Below are 25,649 nucleotides of genomic sequence, written 5' to 3' on the forward strand. Positions count from 1 at the left end.
AGAAGAAACAAATTTACATAGTTCTTCTAATAACTGTAAATATGGTTAACTTTTCTTTTAACATTTATACTTTTTCCTGATAATAAATTGAGGCATCGCTAAGTATGCGGGTATGCGAATTACCCGCATGATTAATAGTAGCAATAAACAGAGAAAGATGCCGCACAAGTAATCATATTTTTGAAAGTAATGATGTTTAGGAAGTAACAACATTTGAAGGAAACATGTCGAGAAACATGTTTTCCTGTAAGTAATCTGAAGTGTAGTATAATCAAACATATTTTTTAAAGCAATAGTGTTTATGGACAGAACAACGATATCTAAGTAAACGCTGAGAAACGTGTCAAAGTACAATTAACTTGATGAATAACTGACGCTACCAAAGATCAAATAAATGCAGAAGCATCACTTTAGGCATTACTTAAGAGAAACACACCGAGGGACTTCAGTCAAGTGTTTAGACTAAACAGATAGACACTCTCAGAGTTATAGGAGGTTACCGAAACTATAAACTAAAATCGAGGAAGTATCTCATAAATGTTAAACTAAATAAGCAGATGTCAGCGAGCTTGTACGTAGATATGCAAATTTAGATGTTGAACCTGAAGACCTCGATTAATGAGATGACGCTATAATCAGCCCATTGTTCTCAGATGGTGGACGAAATACTTCATATGTATAAAGAAGAGGTCATGTGGTCAATTAAATCAACAAAGCCAAATTTATAAAAAGGATTAGTATCATTTTAATGGTGTGTCGTTAAGTTTTTTTATGAAATAAACTCAGAGCAATAGTGAACAGGAAACCAGCTGTTTCTTTGAATACGTTGATAATCACCCTTATACTAATATAAAAGGGCTTGAAAAATATGTCCAGCGAGTTTGTCAGCTAAGTAAGTCAAAGCTCAGTATCTCAATCAGGATCTCAACGGTAGAACAGGAAGATGTCTTCATACCCAAGCTCTTTGTAAGTGCAACTAATTCCATTATTCTTTAACATCAATCATCATGGTAATAGAAGTAACTAACTGTCTATAATAAATCTTAGCAAGTTAGAATGTATATGTGTGTGTAGTGTTAAATGTTCGAAAGTATAGTTTTATTGAAAGTTTAGGTCTGCCCACGACCCCGTCATGTGACAAAACATGAGCATGTAGTTTTAACTGAACATTATTGTGATATATGTGAAAAGAGAAAATTTGTAATTTTTAGTTCTAATATATGTGTAACATTAGATTTGAATATTAATGTTATTTTAAAATAGAGAGTAAAGAACATGAACTTCTAAATTACAAGGTATTTCTGTTCACATGAATGGATTAACGAGATTACCACTGTCCCTATCTACAATCTAGCGAAACCACAGTTCCATTAATGACTTGTTCAGTACTCATTTCTATTAAAAACATTTTTTTTTTTACATTCCACAAGCTTTTGCTTCCACACACTCCTCAATTCACCTAATTTAACTGATTCTCCCACATAAATTATCATGCAAAAGACCTCCACAAGTAGAAGTGCTCATGTGAGTTGACTTTCATTGGCCTTGGTTTGAGTTTATGGGCTACACATTTTAAAGTATGGTCTGCTGAATTTAGAAACGTAAGCCATTAAACTGTTACGGATTTTAATATTTTTACAGTTAATATTATTATCTACAGTTATTTGGGTTCAATAACATAAGTTTAGTTAAACTGCTCAGTATTTGCACTCTAGATTAGGTTTGAAACTAGAGCTTAGTATCGTCCTTTGTTCTATAATGTTAGATTTGGATTAACATGGGCCTTTCTAATTTTAAGATTACTTGTAATTCATCTTATTTGTATATCATATATAAGTTTAACTGTTTTGTTTTTTCCCTTCAAAACGTAACATCTCATTCATATGTCATTGTCAATACACACTTAATTTTACAATATAACATCTGTTTCATTTTAGTTATTTATCTTTTATACTTTCTTATATTAAATATGTTTATGTGAACCCATGATTTGCACAAACTTCTAATATTGTAAGTATCACTGTAAGTTATAGTTTTTAAATCAGAACTGCACAGTTTGATTAGGCTTAACAAGTGTCTTATTTTTGGTTTACCTGTGGTATATCTTATGAGTGAGTTGCTAATTAGGTTAAATATTCTTTTTTTTTTTTTTGACAACACATAACATCTTATATGTTTATTTGTTCCATTAAACACTTACTTAAATTTACATTGCATTGACTTTTTCATTTTGTGATTCTTAATAATTTGTATTTCTTATAATTATTTTAGTTTGTGGTCTACCTTCTTCCAGGATAGCATGCTTTCCTCCTACAACTTATGAACTCATTTAGGATGACCTATATTTTGTTAGTTTTACTCCACTGATTACAGCTTGCCTTCCCAGGCTGTAGAATCTGATAGGTTCACCTCGGTCTTTTTTTAGACAGTTTTCCTCCTCCTTCTCCAGACATTGTTTTATGATGAGAATTTTTGTCTTTTTGGATAAGGTACTTGGATATCTTGCTCTCTACTGGCTTTGGTTTGACTTTTCTTAACTTACCATCAGGCAAACTCTCATTTTGGTTCTATGTGCCTAGAATCTTTTTCACCTGGTAAAGGAACAACCTTTGTTAATCATATCCATTTTATCACCTACCTAGTTTTCCAGCTTCATCTTACCTTATGTAAACAATCCATTCTTAAGCATTCCACCGGTATATAAGAGATTTTTGTGGGATACTGGTGTCTGCTTCCCTCCATGCTGGGTGCTTGCCATCTTCAGTTCTTTCCCTCCACATGTGGTATTTTGGGGGTCTTCTGTGGTGGGACACTGTCTTGTATTATTTTATACAACCAACTTCCAATAAGGACTGATAGTCAGCTATTTTTTTCATCCAGTTCTTCTTTATTCATGTTGCATATCCAGCACCTTCTCTGTTCCTCACATGCCTTTCCTATAGGTTTCTCCAGTCTTCATGTATGCTCATTGCTGATTGGATTTCTGGATTGATTAGTTCTACCTCAATCAATTCCTATTTCTATCTCATTTTGAATATGTTGTCTTTGAAAACAATTGCATTGAGACTGAGAATGCTCATAGTACATGCTCTTATTTTTAATTTCTTGGAACAATATCTCAGGTCTTTTCATCATGGAAATTGAAACCGTTTTAGTGCCTTGCCCTTCAAACCTGTTTTGGCTTCATATGACTTTTATCAGGTGTTCTGTGTTAATACCCGACTTCATTATTTTTGGGATTTCATTAACACCACTACTTAGGCACCCTGGCTTTGGTTAGCTCCTTCCAAACAGGGGTGGTTATACAATATTCATCTGCTTCTTACACAAACAATTTGTGTGGTTGCATTTTCTAGTTAACAGCTTAAGTGGTTTGATTTTCCAGCCGAATAAAGTTTTCCTGTTACCTGCCTAATATTCTCATCTCTAATGGGGCCATCTATTCTCCTCATTGATTGTATTCAATGGAGCTCTCTGTTATTTATGTCATTGTGATTCACTATTTTACTTCTGGCAAGGTTTAAGTATGTTGTGAGATGTGGCTTCTATGGAAAAACTTCTTCCTCTGGATGTGGCACATTTACAATCTTTTCAGGTTCCTTTAATTCTTCTCATTATTTTCCTCCTTCCTTCTTCACCTATATGCAATATTGGTTGAACATATTTTCTCTGCCCTTGAATTTATCAATTCCTTCAACTCACCCAGATTTGTTTCTCTTTCCTGATGCTCATCTCCAGAGCTGATAGATGCGAGTCAGACAGCAAGAGGCCTTAGGACAGTGGTCAGTGGGTGAAAGGTCTTACCATGCTAACATCCTGGCACTTCCAGCAGTCCACTGCACTTTAGTTCACTTTCTTCCTCTTGTTCAGATTTGACTGATGTTTCATTCCAACTATTTGATGGTGGTGGCTCATATTACCTGCCAATAGGGTATTTGTTCATGTTCCCTTTGTGGTAGGCAGTGAATCTTCATTTTTGAGCCCACACACTTGTCATACATCTCCTTGTAGGTCACATTCTAGGTGCTTTCATCCTCCCAGCTTGTCTAATAACATTTTTGAACTTTTATCTTTCGTAGGAGATTAAAGAGAATGCAGGCATGCTAAGGATTTACTGAAGATTCATTTCAGTTTCTGTTGTTGATATTCCACTTACCCATGGTTATATTTTCAAAAGGAAGATTAGGATAAATGTTGAAAGTAATCATCCATTGTATAGGTAGATCATTGTGTATAAACTTCTGGATAGATTGAAATACGAAGAATGCCATCATGCTTTTGTTAAACCAGTATTTGAAACACCTTTTATATGAGGATTTATCTTAGTGAAAAATAATGGAAGACTTTTATATTCTTCTTGTGGAGTGGTGAAATCTTTGAAAATAATGGAAGCTGTTCAAAAATCTTTTAAAAATGTTGAATTACAAAGATGTTGAAAAATATTGATAGTGCTATATAGAATAGACTGCTAAAAATACATTCTTTCTCTAATTTCTGTAGTCATTTAACATTATTTTTGAAGATTTGTTATTAAAATCCACTACTAAAAGCTATTTTTGAGCACTTTTTGAAAATACAATTTATTGAAATGTATAAATGTCTAGCAAAGAAAGGCATACTTTTGAAAATCAACATTTTAACATTGTGCCTTATTACTGCTTGAACATAAATGTGAATAGTGGGAGTCCTTCTATGGATATTAAAACTCAATTAATGCCTTGTATGATCTATAAATCTGTAAAAAATAATATTCTTTTAAGAAATGTGCTTTACTTTCCTTCTTTGCAGTTGCATATCATTCTCACTTCAAAAACATTGTTGAAAATTCAGCAGTTAGCAAGAAAAATATATATGTTTGTTATTAAGATCATCATATGGGGCTGTTTTCATTATTTTATAGATATTCTGATTGTTTATGAGAACATGAAATTTGTCTGTCTCTCCCAAAGTGGCTAAGCAGTAAATCTGAAGGCTTCTGATACTGAAAACAGGTTTTCAGTATTCAAAGTTGGTACAGTACATAATACCCTTTATGTGGCTTCATTCTTAACAAGACACAAGCAAACAAACAAGAAATATTGTTATTTCATCTCAAATGTATGTAACATAAGGTTGTCTCCAGAGCTTTTGACTGTGGTGTCAGGACGTGCTAAAATTCCAGTTTTCACTCATTGCTGCATTTTGCAATGCCCAGTTAGTTCTTTTGTTTGGTATGTATGTGTCTTTTTCTAAAAAATGAGCAAAGATAAAGTAGTGAGAGAAACAAAAAAATCTTAATATTCAAGTATACTAGAATGAACCCAGTTAATATATATATTTATGGATGATTTAAACTAAAGTACTAACCAACAAAGAAAACAAAATGTAAGAAAATCTTTATTTGACTTGAGTACAGCAAAAATATCAGTCATGAATGCTAATCACAACTCATCAAACACTGCACTTTGTATACTTTTGTATGATGGCTTTGAAAGTAAAGATATTTCTTTTTTTAGATTTATCAATAACTATCTGTTAAAAGGATTGACAAGTTTGAAAAGCAAATAACCAATTCTAAAATAAGTAAAATTAATTAAAAGCTATGTAACTTATAAGTTATGTTTTCAGTGTTTAATTATGCATTAGGTAGAGTGCACATGAATAAGATCAATGAACTTTGGGTAATAGTAACATACATTCTTGTGCAAATTAATTGAAACAAATGATCATTTTACAATATTTTCAGCATGGCAACTGGTGTAGGCTCGCTGTATCCGCTGATTTCTTTTAATAGTCATTTTTTCACATAAAAAGAGACTTGGAGGTTCAAGGAATAAAAGTCAGCTCTTCAACCGTTCATTGTAGGCTTCTTGATGTTGGTTGAAGGGTAAGGAGGAGAACAGTAAAAAAATAACTTCTTACCAACTCATTGAAGAAAAAACGGTATCAATACAAGAACTGGACACAAGAACAATGGAGGAAGGTGTTATTCAGTGACGAGACTCATTTCTTCGTACTTGGTCAAAGAAGTCTGCATGTTCGCAGATCTCTGGGTGAGAAACTTCAAGAATCTCACATCAATCAGTTCGTAAAACATCCCTTGAAGAAGATGTTTTGGGGCTGTTTCAGCTACTATGGCGTTGGAGGCTTACATATCATAGAAGGTATAATGCTAGGACCACAGTACATCGAAGTTTTGCAGAGAAGAGTCATTCCAGAATTGAAAATAAGAAAGAGTGTACTACAAAAGATAGCTAATTGAGGCCATAATTGAGGTGTGGTACCGCGATCCAAAAATTAGTAAAGTTTGCAGTCAACTCCTGGACTCAATGACGAAGCAGATTAATGATCTTCTGAAAATTAAAGGCAGTCATATCATGTATTAATTTGTGAGTAATTTTTGGATTCTCAGAAATAAAATGCAAAAAATTGAAAAAATCGTAATTTTCCATCTTGTTTCAATTAATAAGCACAAGGGTATATAGACATGGTATATTAGTTATTAACACAAGGAAGCAGTTAAGTTATTCAGTGAAATATTTATTAAGAGGTTATTAGGTAGTGAATGAAGAGTTAATATAGTGAAATATTCAGTGTATTAATGATCTAACAGTTGTTGATCAGGTAAAATTATTCAGTCGTTTTTGTTTTTTTTTACCATTTATTATCAACCAAAGAAATTTCTATTAAATGTTATTACTGCATTTGGCCTACATCATTTTCAGACTATGTTGAAAAGTGTGTTTCTAAAATTAGATCTACAATTTGTGTTAAAATAAATGCAATGGTTACTCTAATTAATGAAGTAATATAGTAACTTATGTGAATTGAATATGACATTATTTTATCAAAAACTAAAATACACCTGCTCAACAGTTGAATATATCACAACAGAATAAATGAGATAATACAAGTTATATGTAATAACTCAGAAACTACAGCATATTCTGTTTGAAAATAGGTTCTTTTTTGTATGATTTAACTGTAAATTCTAAATATATTTGTAAATATATACAGTTAGATATTTTATGTATTTTCTTTGTGTTTGGTGAGGGTAACTATTACTTCAGCAAAAATTACGTAAAAGAGGAATATTAGAGAATATTACCCTTATTTGTATTATCTCTTATTAAATCCCTAATGAAATCATTTGATGCTATTACATACCCTGCTTTGTGGAATGTAAGTTTGATTCAAACAACTGATTAATACTTGAATCTTTAAATTAAAAGTTAAGTATAGAAAAACATCACTTTCTCAAGAAACATTGGTGCAGTGATTTCACATAGCATACCAAATTCAGTTCCTGATTTATTAAATGTTGTATACTGTTTGAATAATGGAATGAATACACGTTTCATGTTTTGGGTAAGTAATAATTATCTGTAAAAAGTGTTTTTTTGAAGTTTATTAGTTGTGTGAACAGCAAAATTTGTTTATTTAATTACATTGTGAATAATCTAGATAAGGGGTTTCCAAACTTTGCAAACTAATGGACCCCTTTCAACTTCTTTACTGTATTAGCAGATCAGCTTCCATTTTAAAATAGTTTTTATCAAGAAAATCATATGTAACTGGTGCACTATATGCATAGTTTACTACTGTTACAACTTGAATCAAATTTTAAGATTATAACAATGAAAATAAATTTGAATATGGAAACGTTTTTTAAAAAAAAATCTTTTGACTTATTTTGATGTGAAGGAAGATACTAGTTTGCTGAAACAATCTTGTGAATTTTTAGGTTAATGTCTTACAATTTTAAAAAGATCCATAGTAACTTAATGTTTACACAAATATACATGCTGTAATGATGCACCAATCAAACTGGAAATCAATTGTCTTTTTTTGTGTGATAATTTTGTCATAATTCAATTTATTATAATTACAGTTATTAATTTTGGATTTCCATATATATTACTATGTCTTAGAATTTTATTGTATTTGTTACTCTTTCAGTAAATGTTAATTTCATAAATTTGATGTATCACTGCAAACCCTTTTAAGTAATATCTGGAGCCCCCAGGAGGCTGTGAACCACAGTTTGGGTTAGTTCTAAAAGTACCAAATTGCCTTAATAATAAAACCAAACAATCCCATAATAAACATCTATCCAGGCAGAGCTGTAAATGTTTTTATTCCCTCAGATTTTACTAACTTGTCCACAATGTTTCCACATTATTGTTCATTTACTTTTTGTTTTTCTGTTCAGCTATAGATACGTAATTTATAAATTTTTGTGAATTGATATCTGCATGCATGAAATAATCACTATTGATTATTTAATTGACATATACTATTATATTGTTAAACATTGGTTTCTATACAACAACCATTAAAAATGTATGTGCTTGAGAATGATTTCACTAGTGATCAAAGTGTTGTAATGTTTTAAAAAATCTTCATTACCCTAAATGAACAATAACAATTGTGAACCAGCTATGTTTATGTGAGAGAACAGATAATGAAATAAGACAACTTTCACAATGAATTAAAATGGTTGAATTTCCATTTGGGGAAATTGCAGTTAAACTCCTTTGAACCTTGATCATACTCAGAATTCAAACCCAGATTTTACCATCTATAACCAAGACAGGGAAACAGAAACCTACAGCAGGACATCCTGAAACTTTAGGTGTGATACCAAAAGTCAGTAAAATATTTAAAACCAATTTATGACAGACAAAATACAAAAACAAAAACCCAATGAAAGTCTGCAATAACCACAACTCGGAACACATTCCAGAAGGCTTTCTAGACAGATAGTATTTTAACAGGGCCTTTCAGTCATATCATTTTTGTCTAAATAACCTTTTTTCAAGTAAGAATAAAAACTTTGTAAAAAGATAAACTTTTATCATATAAAGGATAATTAACTTGAGATTTTTTTTCAATAATTATAGAAAGTATATCTGATTTCTCACATTATTGGTTTTTAATGACAAATGTGAATAAATAACTGAAAATAATTAGATGTTTGACTTTTGCCATTTACCAAATGGCAAAAGTGAGTGTGTCATGGGGCAGTGGTGAGCCAACCTAAGCTAGGAAGTACACCGTCAACATAGATATGACTCATAGGTAAGCTTGGGGTCACAAAGAATTACAGATAAGCTAATAGAGTATGTTACTCTTCTACCACCATAGATCAGGGGTGTAACATTCATTAGATGTAACAGGAAAAGGCTTGTGATGCCTCCACAGGACCTTCTCAGTAAGGCTAGACAGACTTGCAGGATACAGCCAAAGATGATCTGGACCACATTTTAAACAAATTTTGAGAGGACACTGTCTTGAAAAGATTACTGGACGTGCAATGCAATGCATGATATAAAATCTATACTGTCCAATGCTTGACTTAAACAAATATTTGAATAAAGAGGAAAAGGCTGAGAGCAGTTGTCTGGTTGTTCGTGGTATCCCAGATGAAGTACAGAATTTAGAGTTGAGAGGCAGCTGCAACAAGTGACTAATCCTCCATCACCAACTTTCTGATTAACAAACTAAAATGCCCATGTCAAACAGTTAGAATAATCAGATAATTGAAAGATTTCTAAAAGAAAGGTTGTCATGGCCCTCACTTTCTGAGCTGCAGGGTGGCAACTTGAGGCACCATATATGTGTTACATTGCATAGTCATTAGAATTGTAACAGCTTTGGTAGTGATATAGCTGAAAGAGTGCTGTTTCCTTGTCCAAATTATCAAATGATATGTATAAACACACACACTTACATATGCATTACTATACAGTTAAGAAGTTTTTTCTTAATCACATAATTAACAGGACTGAATTGGCTTTGAATTTATTCATCGTTTATTCATAAAGAGAGATCTGCATGGTATCTATCACACCACAGTTGCTCAGTGAACAAAAGTTTAACATGGTTTGTGTCAGTATTTATAATGTCAAATGCAACAACAGCTTCTACAACTGGTGTTGGTAGTTAGGAACCAAATAAATACATTAAAAAAGTCTTTGTGAACCTTGCTTTCCGACCTGCTGATTCATTTTTCTCTTAGACAAAACATTCAGTGTCTTGTCATTTTTTTATGCAAAATGTTCATCTTTGTTACATTTTTGCTTTTCGGTGAAGTTCTCAATATGCAGTGATAGCATTATCTTTTGTTTGAGTGCAGATGTATTGTGATATATATCTATAATTAGGGACCAGATGGGGCATATTGATCCCTCTCAGCTGTTCTATCCTATAATCTAAACTAAAACTATTAAATAAGTAAATTGTTTTAAAAACTGTAAAGCCAGCTCTGATCATTCATATAGTTATTAAGCTTTCTCTTAAAATGAATTAAATTTATTGCCTACACAACATCCAAAGCCTACCATCCTGTTAGAAAAACATAACTGTCTTAACTGAAGATGTCTTCTACGTTGGCAGAATTAATATTTGTGTTTCCTAACTCTATTATTATTACCAATAAGTATGAAAAAAGATGATGCATCAACACTGTACATTCACTTTACAATCTGAAACACCTCAATCAGATCCCTTCTAACTGTTCTTTTTTTAAGAAAAGACAGTTCTGAAAATCTTAAGGTATTCTCATATAACTACTCCTCTATCCCTAGTACCATTCTAGTAATGTTACTTTGAACCATTTCTAACAATTCAGTGTTATTCCTAGGGTTAGAAGCCCAAGGCTTGACATGGTACTTGATATCTGTCCCAACCACCTACCTTTAAAATTAAAATTATAACTTCTTTTGACTTCTATTTCATATTTTTTGTAAATACAAGCAGAAATTATATTTGTTCTACTACTAGCAACAGCACACTGCTTGGTTGTCTTGAGATTGATCAGTCATTACACCAAGATCCATCTCTTTCATGACACTGCTATTGCTATTTCTATCCAAATTATACTTGTAATTCAAATTATGATACCCATTTGCATTATCTTGCAATTATTATAATTAATAACTCTCATCTGCTATTAATTTATCTTATGCATTGAATGATCTAATTCCTTTAGTAAAGCAGCAGCTTCCTCTTCACAGCTAGCAACACCCAATCCTTTAATATCATCAGCAAATTTCAGTAATTCATTGATGTAAATCAAAAAGAGCAAAGGTCATAGAACTGAGATTAATTCAGTTTGACTGAACTCTATAACAACCAACTGATTTCTTCCATCTGTTCCCAAGTGACACAGTATTATATCAGTAGACTTCTACTGCTAGAAACTGGGTTTCAATACCCCAGGTGAGTAGAGATAACACATTGGCCATAATATACACAACAAACAATCTTCCATTCAGTCACTCTTCCTTCCAGTTAGTTAATGCATCTGTCACACCCATAAAGATAAGTTTGTTTTTATATTTATTATATGTAGCATGTTGTTAAATTATTTCTGAAAATTCAGGAACATAAAAGTTACATAAGCATAAATGTATTTCAAACTTATTTGATGTATGATATGAGATAATAGGCCTTTAATTACTGGCACAATTTTAATTTACCTCTCTTGAAAAGATGTGTGACATTAGCAAACATCCAATCCTTTGGCAGCTGCCCAGTTTTCAAGGCATCTCATTAATATATGATATAAGCCTAAAGGGTTCTGGAGTGTTTGGCCACCTCAGATCTTTTGATCCTCAAGATCACAAGCAACTACTGTGGGTCTGTGGACACTCTTCTTTTCTTGTATATTTTTTCTGCTATTTACTTTCTTCCACACATCTTGTCTAAACCCTGCTACAAGCTGTCTGAGGCTATATCTGATGATGCCATTACAGGTAAAACCATAGTTGTAATTTATGTAATGTGTAATTCTTTGTGAAATGTACAGTTATCTTGCTTTTTTTCAATTCTGTAATTATGGAGTTTCACCAAGTACCCCTGGTTTCAAGTATGAAATTTATAAAACAAACCAGTTCAGCTTAATAAACTGTCTCATACAACAGACTGAAAACAACACAGTGCTTAGTAATTCAATACCTTTGGTTTAATAACAAGTGTGTGAGGTGGAATCTCACTGAAGACCAAAAACACTTATCAGACAAGAAGACTTGGTTAAAAGAAAAGATCAAGAACTGATACAGTGTTAGAATTTCATCTACTTAGTAAAGGTATTAAATATCATCACAAACCCAGGTTGAATTAAAAGACTAAAAATCTTGCAACAGATACTGAGATATCACTTAATGTTGTATCTGACTCTAAAACAAAGAATATATGCTCTAAAATCATTCAAACTTCTTCCAAGAACTACACCAGAAATGAACATAAGGAGTTCAAATATATAATGCCCATAAAATGCAAAATTAAAAATAATAGTAATAACAAACACAGACAAAGGTGTTATGACTGTTATATTTGAAAAATAAGATTATAACAGTAAAATAAACAACTTTCTTGAATCTAATAATTTCATGCTCCTAAACACATGTAGACCCTATCATAACCTTCAAGAGAAATGTTAAATCGTTTTTGACCAACAGCAAAAACGTACTTAATGAACACCAGAGTAAGTCAACAAGTGTTATGAATCCTTACCTGCATGGACTTCCTAAACTTCACAGAAGGAATATTCTTATCAAACATATTGTTCCTATACTAATATTTATGCTTGCAAATTAGCACAGAGAAACCAAAATATTTTCAAAAATTTAACTGGTTTTAAACCTATTTTGGTGTAAGAAACTCCCTGGAGCTTGTAGAAAAAAATACAAAATGTAAAGATATTGAATAATGTCAACATTTTTTATTTTATAGGTAAATGTAAAGAAATTGTTAGTGATGTAATTGATATACAAAAGAAAACCTTGTTCAAGACCAGGAATTAAAGAACAATAACCACCTGCTAAGATAAGTACTACTTCAACTTTAATGATCAAATATATAAACAGAATGATAGGTTCTCCCCTGTCTTCTTTGGTTGCAGAAGGTTTTATGGATAATATAGAGAATAAATTGTGTAGTAATGAAAATAATACGTGTTAAGTATAGGTATGTTGATGATGTAATTTGCCTGTGGAAAAGATCCAAACATTAACTCAACAATTTTGTAACTTTCTAAATTAACAAAAGAAATTCATTGAACTTAATTTGGAATTTAGTTAAATCAGAAGCATTAATTTTTGGACTTAGATATTGATATAAATAATGGCATACATCCCTCCAAAATATTCAGAAAACCAATTTATAATACTTCTATCATACATTCTTCTTCAAAACATCCAACATCACACAAACTTGCCGTTCATAGTTTGTTACACAAACTTATCACTGTACATTTGAAAATCATGAATATGAATTAAAAACTATGAAAGTATTGCTGTTAACAGTTGTTATACAACAAAGTTAACTAATACATTGTTTAAAATATTAATACACAAATTTAAATTCATTATATCCACATACTTTATGAAATAACAATACAAAAAGAAATGGTTTAAGATAAGCTACATCAGAAATTCTTCTCACAAAATGTATAATATACTGAACAAAGAAATCTAAAGACTTACCTTCTCCTGTAAAATCAACCTATCAAAGATGTTATGCAACAACAAAGACAGAAATGAGAAGTGCAGCAACACTGTTGTTTACCAGTTAATGTGTCCAAAGACTGCAATAATGTATATGTGTTTGTAAATATAGATAAAATGGAGCATTGCATAGAAATGAGAATTAAAGAAGATTCTGGAATCTGTAAATTAAGAAACATGGAGTAAACCTTTGCATCCCATCTTAATGAAATTAAACACCAATTTGATCTAGAAAGAAATGGCAAAATTTTACATATCTGTGAAAAAGGTAGAAAACTAGGTAATCTTGAAATTTTAGAAATAAAAAGATGTCTAAAAGCAAATCCAAACCAACTGAACCTCCTCCCCACTTCTTTCCACACTTGCCCATATGTGAATGGTAAGATCACTTTCAGTTCTCTTTTTAAGATGTACATAAACCCTCCTGTAAAACATTTCAATCAGTACCTGATGATGGCATTACAAGCAAAATTATACTTGTAGTAAATGATGTACTTGTAAGGAGTACAATTGTCTTGTATTTCCTCAATTCTGTAATTATGGAGTTTCATCAAATACTGATGATTTCAAGTATCATTTATCTAACCACGTTTAGTCATAGTCTATTCTCCCTCTTGGAACCCACTCAGTGGTAAGTGTTGCCTCACAGGGTGCACTTACTTCCATAAATATACATTGATTTGGTGGAAAACAGTAAATATTAAATCCACCTGCCCTGGTTTCTGTGTCCATTGTTGAGATGAAATTTTCTACATAGCCACTGTGATGGCATATGTATCTATTTGTCTCTATGCCTATTCTAGACTGTTACTTCATTGACTATCATAGAAACATTTAGCACTATAGGAGTGCTTACTCATTTTTAAAGTTGTGTAAAAAGCATTTCAGTCTAGGTTTTATGGTAAGCCACTGCATTTCTTCCAGTGAAAAGACCTTTGTGACAATTAGGTCTGTGAACCTCTTTTGAGTCTTCTCAGTCTGAATATCCCTGTTATTTAAGTGTATCACAGAATGCAAGTGTTGTTTCTGGAATGATCAATATAGAGTTACTTGCCATTGTACAAGCCTTCTAGAAAATTGCAAGTGGGTAGTACAGTATTTTGGAAAGTATGGCAGGGGTGTCCATGCCAATGAAGTGCAGGTTACCCCTATTACAGTTGACCATCTGGAGGGGGCAAAATTTTGGAAAAGACATTAGTCCCTGTAATTGCCCAGTTTTGTGCGACTTATTCTGATCCAATAACTCAACCCAAGATTTGTATAACTGATCATTTTATTAAATAACAAGTGCTAAGTAATAAACGATATATCAACTATAAAGAAAAAAATAACAGTTGAAAGTATACAATGTGACAAAACGTTTTAGTAGCATGATACACAACTTGATCTGGTTAGAAAGAACAACATATCTTCCTATAGCTCGTATGAAAACACATAAAGGCAACATAAAACATATCAAAGTGCAGTAGACATTACTGCAGAACTGAATTGAAAAAATGCAATTGATGAAGAATTCAGAAGAGCATTGACACATACTTTCTCTGATTACAGTTCATTGAACACAAAAATATCATTTATGAACAAAATGGAAACTTCTAATAATAGATCCAAACCCATATGGTGAATTGAGGAAATTCCTACAAAAAATCAAATGTTTTGTTTATGATTAACAAAACTGAAACTCTTGTTTACTGACTTTAAGGCGAATACAGTAGTAGTTTGAATAAGAAAAACAGGGACAATCCAAATCTTGAAAGTTTCTCGTGTCTGCTTCATGTTAACGATGTTTCTTGTAGCAGTTTCAACCTTGTGTATCTGATCAAGCATAAAATGCAAAAGAAATTGGCAGGGGTTTAATTTAGAGAGAGAGAAATATGAAGAATTCTCTCCCCAACAGGGGTGGTCATCAACGTTGTGGTTCCTCTTGGTCCCCTCTCGTGAGATTTTTGAACTTTACATGGGAGTTTGCCTTTATATTGTTTGAAATTATTTAAAGTGAAGAAGTGAGTTGGGAGTTATGAATGTGACTCGTTATCAAGCATACGGACGCTCATCTCCTTTATACAATACTGTATCAAGACACGCAGCATTTGAATTGGTTTACAATCGAAATCTGACACTCACAAATGAAAATATATTCAAAGGATTATATCATTGATTAAAGAGTAAGCCATAGAATATTGTTATATATTCAGATAAAACTGCATATAATTAAATCTGAAATAAATTATAAGATATGATTTAGGTGTAAAATAGTTGAACGCTAGTGACAAACACAAAATCTCAGGCCCAAATGAAATCGAGTTATGTATCTGTCAGAAATACATTTACTGTTAAGGAAAATGTTGACTATTTATGTGTGTTCAGATGGTAATTTAAATTTTTTGACAGAAAGTATTAAGTATTAGTAGCATACAAATAATTGTTCATATAATTAGTATAAGATACAATTTTTGCAGAAAGTTAGAAAGTAATAAAAGCTAATTTCAAGAGGTTGTGTGCCCATGTCTTGCTGTGCACACAGTATTATGAAGAGTGATCAGTGAAAGTATTGAATTTACAATTTTAGTTTGCTTTTAGTCAAATAAATTTGTTATTAATAGTATCATTAATTGTAATTCAAAATATATATTATTATGGCAGTGTGTTGGTCATTTGAAATTATTATTGAACTCTGTATATGTATTTCGTTTTCGTACAATTCTAACTGGGCTTTTTAGTGTATGGTAAACCAGTTTTTATGATTTTATGAATTACCTTTTACACAAAACTTAAATGCAAATAATAGTATGGAACACAGTAAAGGGAGGGATCAATAGTAACTCAAAATTTCCTTATGGAAAAAATGTACTTCGGTAAACTATTATTTCAATAACGAAATTTCTTATATGATACATATCTAATTTCACACAACAGCTTTTCCCAACCATCTATTGCTCTCTAATCAAAAGAAATCTTTCTTGTTTAATGCACTTTCAATTTCACTCCATAAACTCGAACTGCTTATTTAGTATTCATAGAGCATGTGACAATCCTCCACCAATAGAAGTACAATATGCCCTCCTAAAGTAGCTAGCTCCCTCTATATAATTCTACAGATATCTCATTTTCTCTTTTGGCACACTGTGGTGTGTTTATCCTTTGCTTTTGATCATTTCATGTTATTTGTCTTTCACTACTACCATGTTAATTTTAAGTTTGCCTGAATAATTCTTGCATACAGGGTAAAATAGTGCATTGCTAGACATATATAAGTTAAAAGTTATTCTGAAATATGCAATTGAAACATTTTTTTTAAAACCGAGTTGTGCAATTTCTACCCTTTTTGTGAATTATGAATGTACAATTTACTGTGACGTTTTTGAAGATACCATTTCATTACCCAAGTATGGGGATCAATGTTGTCTGTTGTGTTTCTGTGTGTGTAATATTGTGTTAAATACTTGGTGAACCATCACTTCTGGACTACCATAAGTGAAAGAGCAGAGAAGTGCTTCTCCTACTTTGATTTAATAAATCAGGAGCACTTTGCTTGTCCAAATAAGGTTTTGCTGTGAACCATGGTACTTTCTCAGGTGTGAAATTTCTCTAAACCCTTCACTTCCTTTTATCCCTCCCTTCAACAAGTAAAGCTTGGAAGCACTTGCTACTTCTCAGTTGTTAGGGTGGTGGACCATAAAGGTCTCCTCATATACGTTGACCACATACCATAACATTAGTTATTACTAAATGTGGTTGAGAAGAGGTCTTTCTCCCCTCTGAAGTTTTGTTCCCAGAAGTGCTGATGTAGGTGGGAATTGAACAAGCCATTGCAAGATTATCTTGGTAATACTGGATTCAGGTTGTTCTTGTTTGTTTTTATGGTTGAGGCCAGTAGATGTCTGGGATTGATAATTCTGGTTGCAGGATGTTTTCATTCACTTAGTTGAGGAAAAGGGACTTTGTTCATTTTGTAAGAATGGATTTAAGGGTTTTCGTTCCTTCTAAGTTAAGTTTCTGCTTATAATATCAGGTTTATGGTATCTCCCTGTTCTTTCAGTTGGGTTGCAGCTTAGACACTAGATCATAACTCCGGATTTGGTATGTTGTACTTTCTGTCTCTGTGCTTCATTTAAAAGTTTATCCAAAGTTTGTTCTTTGCTTGTTGTAGTGGCTAGGGCCATGATACACATGAGTGTGAATCGGACGCTCATTGTGTTAATTGTAGTCGCTCTCACCCAACCTACTCTCGTTCATGCCCTAAATGGTTGGAAGAAAAGGAGGAAAAGTGTTTGAAGATGATTCAAAACATTACTTATTTTGAGGCTCAAAACATGCTATCCATTAATTAATCTCGGTCGTATGCTGCTGCACTTCATTCCATTACCACAATGGGAGTGCAGACAGATCTCTCTGTGCCTCCAAAGGAATCGTTCTTGATGGAAAATCTTTTGACATCCATAGTTAAAAAGTTGAATAAATGTCAACATCCATCTCTGCCCCTAACATTCATTCCAGCAAATCCCAAAATCCACTTTCTTTGGTTCCAGTTACAAGCATTTTCTCTGTTACATCTTTTCCCACCCTAAAGTGCAAAATGATTACTCATTCACATCTTCAATTGCTGGAATCCTCTTTCAACGACAAAGACCTGCCCAATCGACCTAGGGCAGGATCCAAGGAGGTCGACATATCTCCCTCAAATAAAGAAAGTAAAGAAAAAAGACGTGGTCAAAAATAGAAGGGCTCTCCACCAAATTCACCTACACATAAATAGAAATGGTCACCTTAATACAATGGATCTCTTGAGGTTTACATTCTAATCTGGATGACATCAGAACACTGATTGCTTTCGACCATCCTGTGTGTCCTTCCTCACAGGAAACATTTCTGAAACCTGTTGATATAGTCATTTTTTGGCAGTTTTCTTTATACAGAAATGAAAGGCTGTGTGATGGATAAGTGCATGGCAGAGTGTCACTGTTGGTTGATCAGCATGTGCCCACTCTATCTTTGCCACTCGACACACCCTTGAAGGCCATAATTATCTGTATTTCCTTTGGTCGTACCATTACTGTTTGCTTTCTCTACTTGTCTCCTGAAGAGACCTATGCTCAAGCACACCTTGATGCTCTTGTTGAACAGTTACCATCTCCCTTTCTAATCCTGGGAGAGTTTAATGGACATAATCCCCTCTGGGGAGATACTGATATTGATGGGAGGGGTCACTCCATAAAGTTATGCTCTCAGGTCACATTTCTTTTTTCAATACTGGTTTTTATACATATTTTCATGCACCTCGTCAGTTCTTTACTGCTGTTGATCTCTCACTTTGTTCCTCTTCACTATTTTCTAACTTTTCATGGAGGGTTGAAAATAACCTACAAGGCAGTGATCATTTTCCAATAATTTTGAGAGAGACTGGCCATGGTCGATGCCACCCGACCTGTGTGCTCCAGTGGAAGCTGAATCAAGCCAACTGGCCCTCTTTCAATGCTCTTGCAGAACTTTATCCTGCCATTATCTGTAAGCAGTCAATAGATGACTGTATGGCAGTAGTGACTGACTGTATTATACATGCACCTGCTCAGTGTTTTCCTAAAAGCTCAACTGTTTTCCACAATATATTCATCCATGGTGGAATCATGCCTGTCACATGGCATGGAAGGCTCGTAGGTATCCCTCACTCTCGAACTGCATTGCTTTCCAGCAGGCCCGTGTACATGCTCGGCAGGTTAGACGTCAAAGCCAGAAGGAATCTTGGAATAAGTTCACAACTAGCATATCTTCTACCACTAGTTCCAAAGTCATATGAAATAAGATTTGAAAGGTCAGTGGGCAATACAACTTATAATTTTTTTTCTTTTATCTGGGAATGATTCACCAATGTGTTGGCTGTGTGCCATTTTACTGTCTTGCCATCGTTATCACTCTCAATAACGGCACCATTTTAAATATATTTTGTCCCAAGGTTTATCCATAATGTTGGACAGTATCATTGGTGATGGTGACACTGTCCACCTTATAAATGTTTTTATTTTATAAAAGTTTTTAATCATTTTAATGCTATTTAAGTTTTTAATTTATAAATTAGACCTTTTTTTCAGTGTGATTCCCATTTGAGAATTAAAGTACAACCAGTTTGAAATTAGAAAATAGCCGTAACATCAAATAACTTGAAATCAGGACAGGAAAGGCCGACTTCAGGTGACTAACCTTGATGTTTGAACTTACTCATTAGTCATCCTGGCGAGTTATGATAATTAAAATTATGCTACAGAAAGTTCTTTAGAACATGTATTACTGTAGTTTCTCTCTTACTGCTGTAAACTAAATATCAATTGGTTTAATTGATGTTTTTAATTCAAAAATTAAACTTTGATTTGTTTTATCTTAATTCTTTTTTACAAATTTTAATAATTTTACTGTAATTTTAACTTTTTACCAGATGTTTGATGCAGATAGTCTAGTAGCTTTGCGTCATGAAACACCAAACCAACCAATCAACTTTTTTGTTAAAGCCCACCTAGGTGGGTTCAATTTCTTCAAACACATTAACAAAACAAATTATTCTTCTGTACTGTGTTATTGCAATACGATCAGTGATAAATTCACTTAACAAAATTTCTAAATTTGCACCACTCTTAAGTAATGTTGCATTAAGTATAAAATTAAGTCAGGTCTGTTTCTGTATAAGGAAAGAACAAAATGCATTAGCATGTCTGATTTGTACTTTTTCTAATTTTGTCATATGCACAGACCACCCTAATGTTTCTAAACACCCCTCAGTCTTTATATATCTATATCACTAAGTTCTGACCATCCCAAGAAGATAATTAACACTAAAATATCTACCAAGTTTATTGGACTAGTCAGACGTTTTAAAGAACTGCACCATTAACATTTTCTTGCACTTTTATTACTTCAGACAATTTTCCTTGCAACCATTATGATGCAAACAAGCCACTAAATTCTTTCCAACTCTTTTAAAGCCAGAATTGTAATAAACTTTGTAGGATAGTTCTGGTAATTGTGCTGCATAGGCTTATTTATTGTTGATTATGTAGTTTTACGATGCTATACAAACAGTCTAATAGCAAGAGTTATGGTTATTGTCTTATGTGTGGCAGATTTCTACTTCAGCTACTAACAGCAAAATAAACATAAGAAATAGATCTGTAAAGGTTAGAAGTAGAGATTGTTAGGGGAAGAACTTTATGGTCAATATTAAAAAGGATAGAATAGTACTACTCACTTTATTCCACATTTTTCAACTTTTGAAAATTATGCTTGTTATGTGATTGGTGAAATTTACTGACTCCCCTGTAGAGGATGATTAGGGAAAATAGCAGCAAAAGTTAATTCATAACAGATTATTCCTAAACAATTGTATGTACAAACCTGTGATAAATTATTACTTTTAAAAGTTAAATTTAACACTCGTGCTTTATAAATATATAAATCATAACTCTTATATTAAATTTAAATGAAACAGTTGTGTATATGTGACAGAAAATGGGAAGATAAACTTTCAGATATAATCTAGCTGACCACTGGAAGGCATATGTTGTTGACATTCTATAAGCAACACAAGTGTCTCCTCCATAAAGTGAGAAAGGGATAAAAACAGATAAAAAATAACTTTCTTGATCACGTGTTATGCAAAAATTGCATATACATAGGATAAATGAAAATATTTGAAACTTCTACATTAACATATCAAGCTAAAGATGCAAGACATTTAATTTATTACAATATCATTGGAAACTAGATGTTAGAAAGTAGTATATTTACACTGATTTTTGTGACTTTTGACATCATTGCAGTAGATTTCAAAAGGTATAAGTATTAGTTTTGTCCATATTTTTTGTTTTCAGATCATCAGGTATAAAGGTCAATCCAATGTTTAAGAGTAAAGACTTTATGCTTTATCAACAGCATCCAAAATAACAGACAACCTTTTGACAATAAATATATAATCCTAGAAACAAACTTTACAACTGAGAACATGCTATTTCACTAATAAGTGTAATGTCTTGGCATAATATATTTTTCAAGGATAAAATGATTTACAGCAGCTGACATTTGTATTAAAAGAAAAGTGTTAAATATTACGATTTTAAATGTTACCATTGGTTATATAATAAGAGAAATAACTGAGTATGATAACAACATCCAATCATTTTAAACTTTGCTCACAGTTCTTTAAGAATTTAAAACAATTGTGTGTCTTTTGTGTTACTGTACTTATTAATTTCTGATTTATGTAGGACATGGAGCTCTTTAGCTACATTGGTGGAAAAACTGGAACGTGGCTTGATATCTCAGTGGCAAATGTATTTGAAGCAATCATTAACTTCAGCATTGGAATTGAAAACTGGTATTTAAGTCTAAAGATTATCAAACCAATTCAAACTACTGATGTAATAGAAAAATGATACAATTTGAAAAAAAGGTTTATTGGCTACTAAATCAGTTGCTGTATTATCTTTCAGAGTGTTAGTTTGTAAAATGCACACTAAACTGTTGACTTATTTTGTGTGAATTGAATATTTAAAATGATATACCAATTTGGTGTTCACGTGCTGAAAAAGTCACGTTATGGTGATTGAGATATTACGTGTTGTACTTTCATTTGTGCACCTGTTTTTTGTGTTCTTGTAGTATTATACGCAAATCTTGTCCAACATAGTTTTGCATCTTAAAATGTGCTGAAATGTAGAAGTTTTAACTAAAGACAATCAGATATAATACTATTTTTAGATAAATATTTTTATGACTCTTATCGTATATTTGATAAAGGTTTTCTTTCATTCATTTCTTATTTTGTAAAATACAAAAACAAATTATTTTCAATTTTGACCCCTTTTGATCATGCTCTTTGATGCACAGGTAGTTGCTGATGTCCAGAGCATCACCGATACTCTTGGCAAAAGCATTTCTTGTGTATCTAACACTTCTGCTTCATCCTCCACCTTTTCAGCCATTAAGACTAGGCAGAGTGATGACTATCGCCAAGTGTTACCATTTTTTTTAGTCACCTGTGGAAGGTAGATACTCTCAAATTGATGTACCATCTTCTATTTGCTAAACATCTTTTGAACCATTATCCATTCCCATTTATTCTGATGGTTTGAAATCAGGTGATTTTGTGAACCCTGCCATAGTTTATTATGATTCAGTGATTGCACAGAGGATACCTTCTATAGTTTCTATGTTCACTGCCAAATTGTATGCCATTTCTCTTGCCCTGGTTTACATAGAAGCTATGCAATATATTAACTACACTATTTATATTGTCTTGCTTAGCTCTCTACTGGCACTGGATTCACTTCATGTTAGTTCTCATCAATATTCAAAACCATTTGGCCCATTTCTTTTTATCATCTACTTCCATTCAGTTTTTCTGGATGCCAGGTCACATTGGTATTTGCAGGAATGAGCCTGCTGATACTACAGCTAAGTTTATCTGCTCTGATACAATCACTGCTGTGCCTGTTTGATATATATGGACTACAGATGTGTAATCAAGGCTGAGCTCTGCACCGGTTGGAAGTCGATTTAGAGTGAGCAACATGATAACAAGCTTTTCCAGATAAAACCTTTTAATGGACTTTGGCCATCTTGCTTCTGTAAGAATCAGAAGGAGAAAGTTGTCCTAACTAGGCTACACATTGTTTTTTTAACTTATCCTTTACTTGTATCTGGTACTGATACACCAATGTGTGGTCTGTGTGACACTCAAGTCACAATAGCCCACATTTTACTTTGATTTTGTTATTATGACCATGAGCAATGCCACCATTTTAGACATATTTTTACCATGGGTTTACCCTTGACGTTGGACAGAATTATTGGCTATGGTGACATTGTCCACCTTTTAAAGGACTATTTTATTACTTAGAGCTACTAACTATCCAATTCTCTTCTTGAGAGAAATTGTGCATTTTTCTCTATTTTAAGGAAGTGGAGAAAATTGTCCCAGTAATTATAGACACATTAGTCTTACATCTGTTGTGGAAAAGGGTTTGGAAAAATCTGTTAAAAGATGTAGTGAAAAGTCATTTAACAATGTTTAAAATTTTATTGGATTGATAGCATGGTTTACTAAAGATAATCTAGCCTTATAAAATTTTTGACATTATTTGGAAAGGTTACTGCTTATGCATATAAAGGTAATGGTGCAGATTGGATGTATTTGGATTTTCTGAAAGCATTTGACAAGATGCCAAATAAAAGGCTTGTAAAAATTGTGGCTATGGTTGTGGAGGATATGTAATTGAAGAAATTCTTACGGTTATTTCTTTACATTTTCCACTAACCTTTTCTCATATGTCCTTTTTGATGTTCAAATTTCCTCTTTCACCAACTTTCTTAATAGTCTATGATCTTCTAAGTCTGTTATTGTACCAGTCATTTTAAATTTCTTAAATTATGATACTTTTTTCTCATTTTATGTCTTAAACACTTTGTGAACCAACCTTTTTTTAACTTGCTGCTCCCCTTTTCTTTATATAAGGAATATGTTTACCTTGAATATTTAAAAATTTGTCTTTAAAAATTTTCCACATCTGATCAGTGTGTCTAAGTAACTCAGTGATTCAAAATTGTTTATTCTGTACTTATGCAGCAAAACATTGAACGTAATAAGGTAATCATTACTTGCATCCAGATCTTACCCAGTTTCTACTCTTTTGATAATTTCTGTATTTGAAGTTAACAGTATATCTAAAATAGGAAGTTCCTTGACTAGTTGGTGAAGAAAGCCAACCTGAGAAGTTTCCAAAAATCATTCTCTCTCTTGCTTTGACTTTGGTGGCCTGTAACAAGTTCCCACTTAAAACATTTTCTTTTTTTATAGACCAGTACAAACTGAAATGGTTTAAATTTACTTGCTATTTTATTTTATAACCTCAACTTCAACAAAATTAAACTTGCACTTTTTACATGTAGAACCACTCTTCACCGTATTTAATAGTATATCTCTATTAAATAGCCTGGATCCCTGTATTTTAAATTCTCTTCTGTCATCAAAATCTTCTATGTTTAACCACGTTTCAGTTATCCCCATTTTTTCAAAATTCTCCATTCCGACTGATGCTATGAAGTAATCTATTTTATTTTTTAGACTTGTAGCATTAGAGTAATAACAATCCAGCCTATCCTTATAACTTCTCTACTCATTTTCCTATATCAAACTTTTCTTTGCCTCTTTTTGTTTTTAATATAGTTTTTCTGGCCCTCAACACTGTCTAGTTCTAGTTTGAAATTTCCGTTAAAGTTGAGTTAATAGCCTCAGCAAACAAGCCAGCCCTAACCTATTTAAATGTAAACCATCCATTCCAAAAAGAACCATTCTTCCACTGAATCAGTCCATCTCACAAACCCAAACAGCCTATCTGCTTATCCTTACATATTAACCTTAGCCCAACATGTAGCCCTAGTGACTTACAACTTCATCTCCACAGTCAGTTCTAGGCATTATCATTAACAAAATTAAGTTATGGCTTTTTTCTTTAAATGACTTTATCAACTCTATGTAATTATTAATAAGCTCCTCTGACATACTTTTCCTTACATATCAATAGCCCCTGTATTCATCAGAAACTACATCTCTGTTAGCCTCTTTTATTATATTTCCTGCTCTGTCAGTTATATCCTCCACCTGCGTAGCATAATCGAATTCTTTTCTCCCCATGGACAATCATGTCTACATACCTTGTCATGGAATAACTTTTAACTATAACCTCCTTGTCATCAACATCCTTCTCTGACCTTTTTGTTTTCCTTTCCTCCAATCCTTCTTCACCTGCAGCAGCCAAGGGCTGAAATTTGTTGCTAAGCAAAAAAGATTCATTATAACTAAATTCACTACATTTACTCTAATAGTAAAAACGTCATTAAGACCTACACAATCTTCTTATTGAGCCATTTGTATTTAAGAAAAATAATCATATAATGGTATCTAGATGTGAGTAAACAAATAATTTCATACAATATCTCTTTAAGTTATGCTTTAATGCAACAACAGAGTCTCACGAAGAACTGGTATATAGAGTGATATAATACTTTTGTTTGTTTTATAAATATTATTGAAAACATTGAGTGAATAAAGCCTGTACCTGAATCAGACAAATATACAATGGTAATTGTTGTTCAGTACTCAATAAAAGTTCAGAA

At 32.6% G+C, this 25,649-nt stretch overlaps 1 long non-coding RNA gene across 1 annotated transcript; it reads left to right on the plus strand.

The window, feature by feature from the left end:
• The first annotated feature begins 428 nt into the window (after positions 1 to 428).
• Positions 429 to 25,649, plus strand: LOC143253355 (uncharacterized). Its single transcript, XR_013029520.1, has 3 exons — positions 429 to 966; positions 19,577 to 19,676; positions 21,740 to 25,649. It is a non-coding gene; the product is annotated as an uncharacterized LOC143253355 (long non-coding RNA).

This window comes from Tachypleus tridentatus, chromosome 6 (genome assembly GCF_004210375.1).
Source record: "Tachypleus tridentatus isolate NWPU-2018 chromosome 6, ASM421037v1, whole genome shotgun sequence".
Classification (NCBI taxonomy): Eukaryota; Metazoa; Arthropoda; class Merostomata; order Xiphosura; family Limulidae; genus Tachypleus; species Tachypleus tridentatus.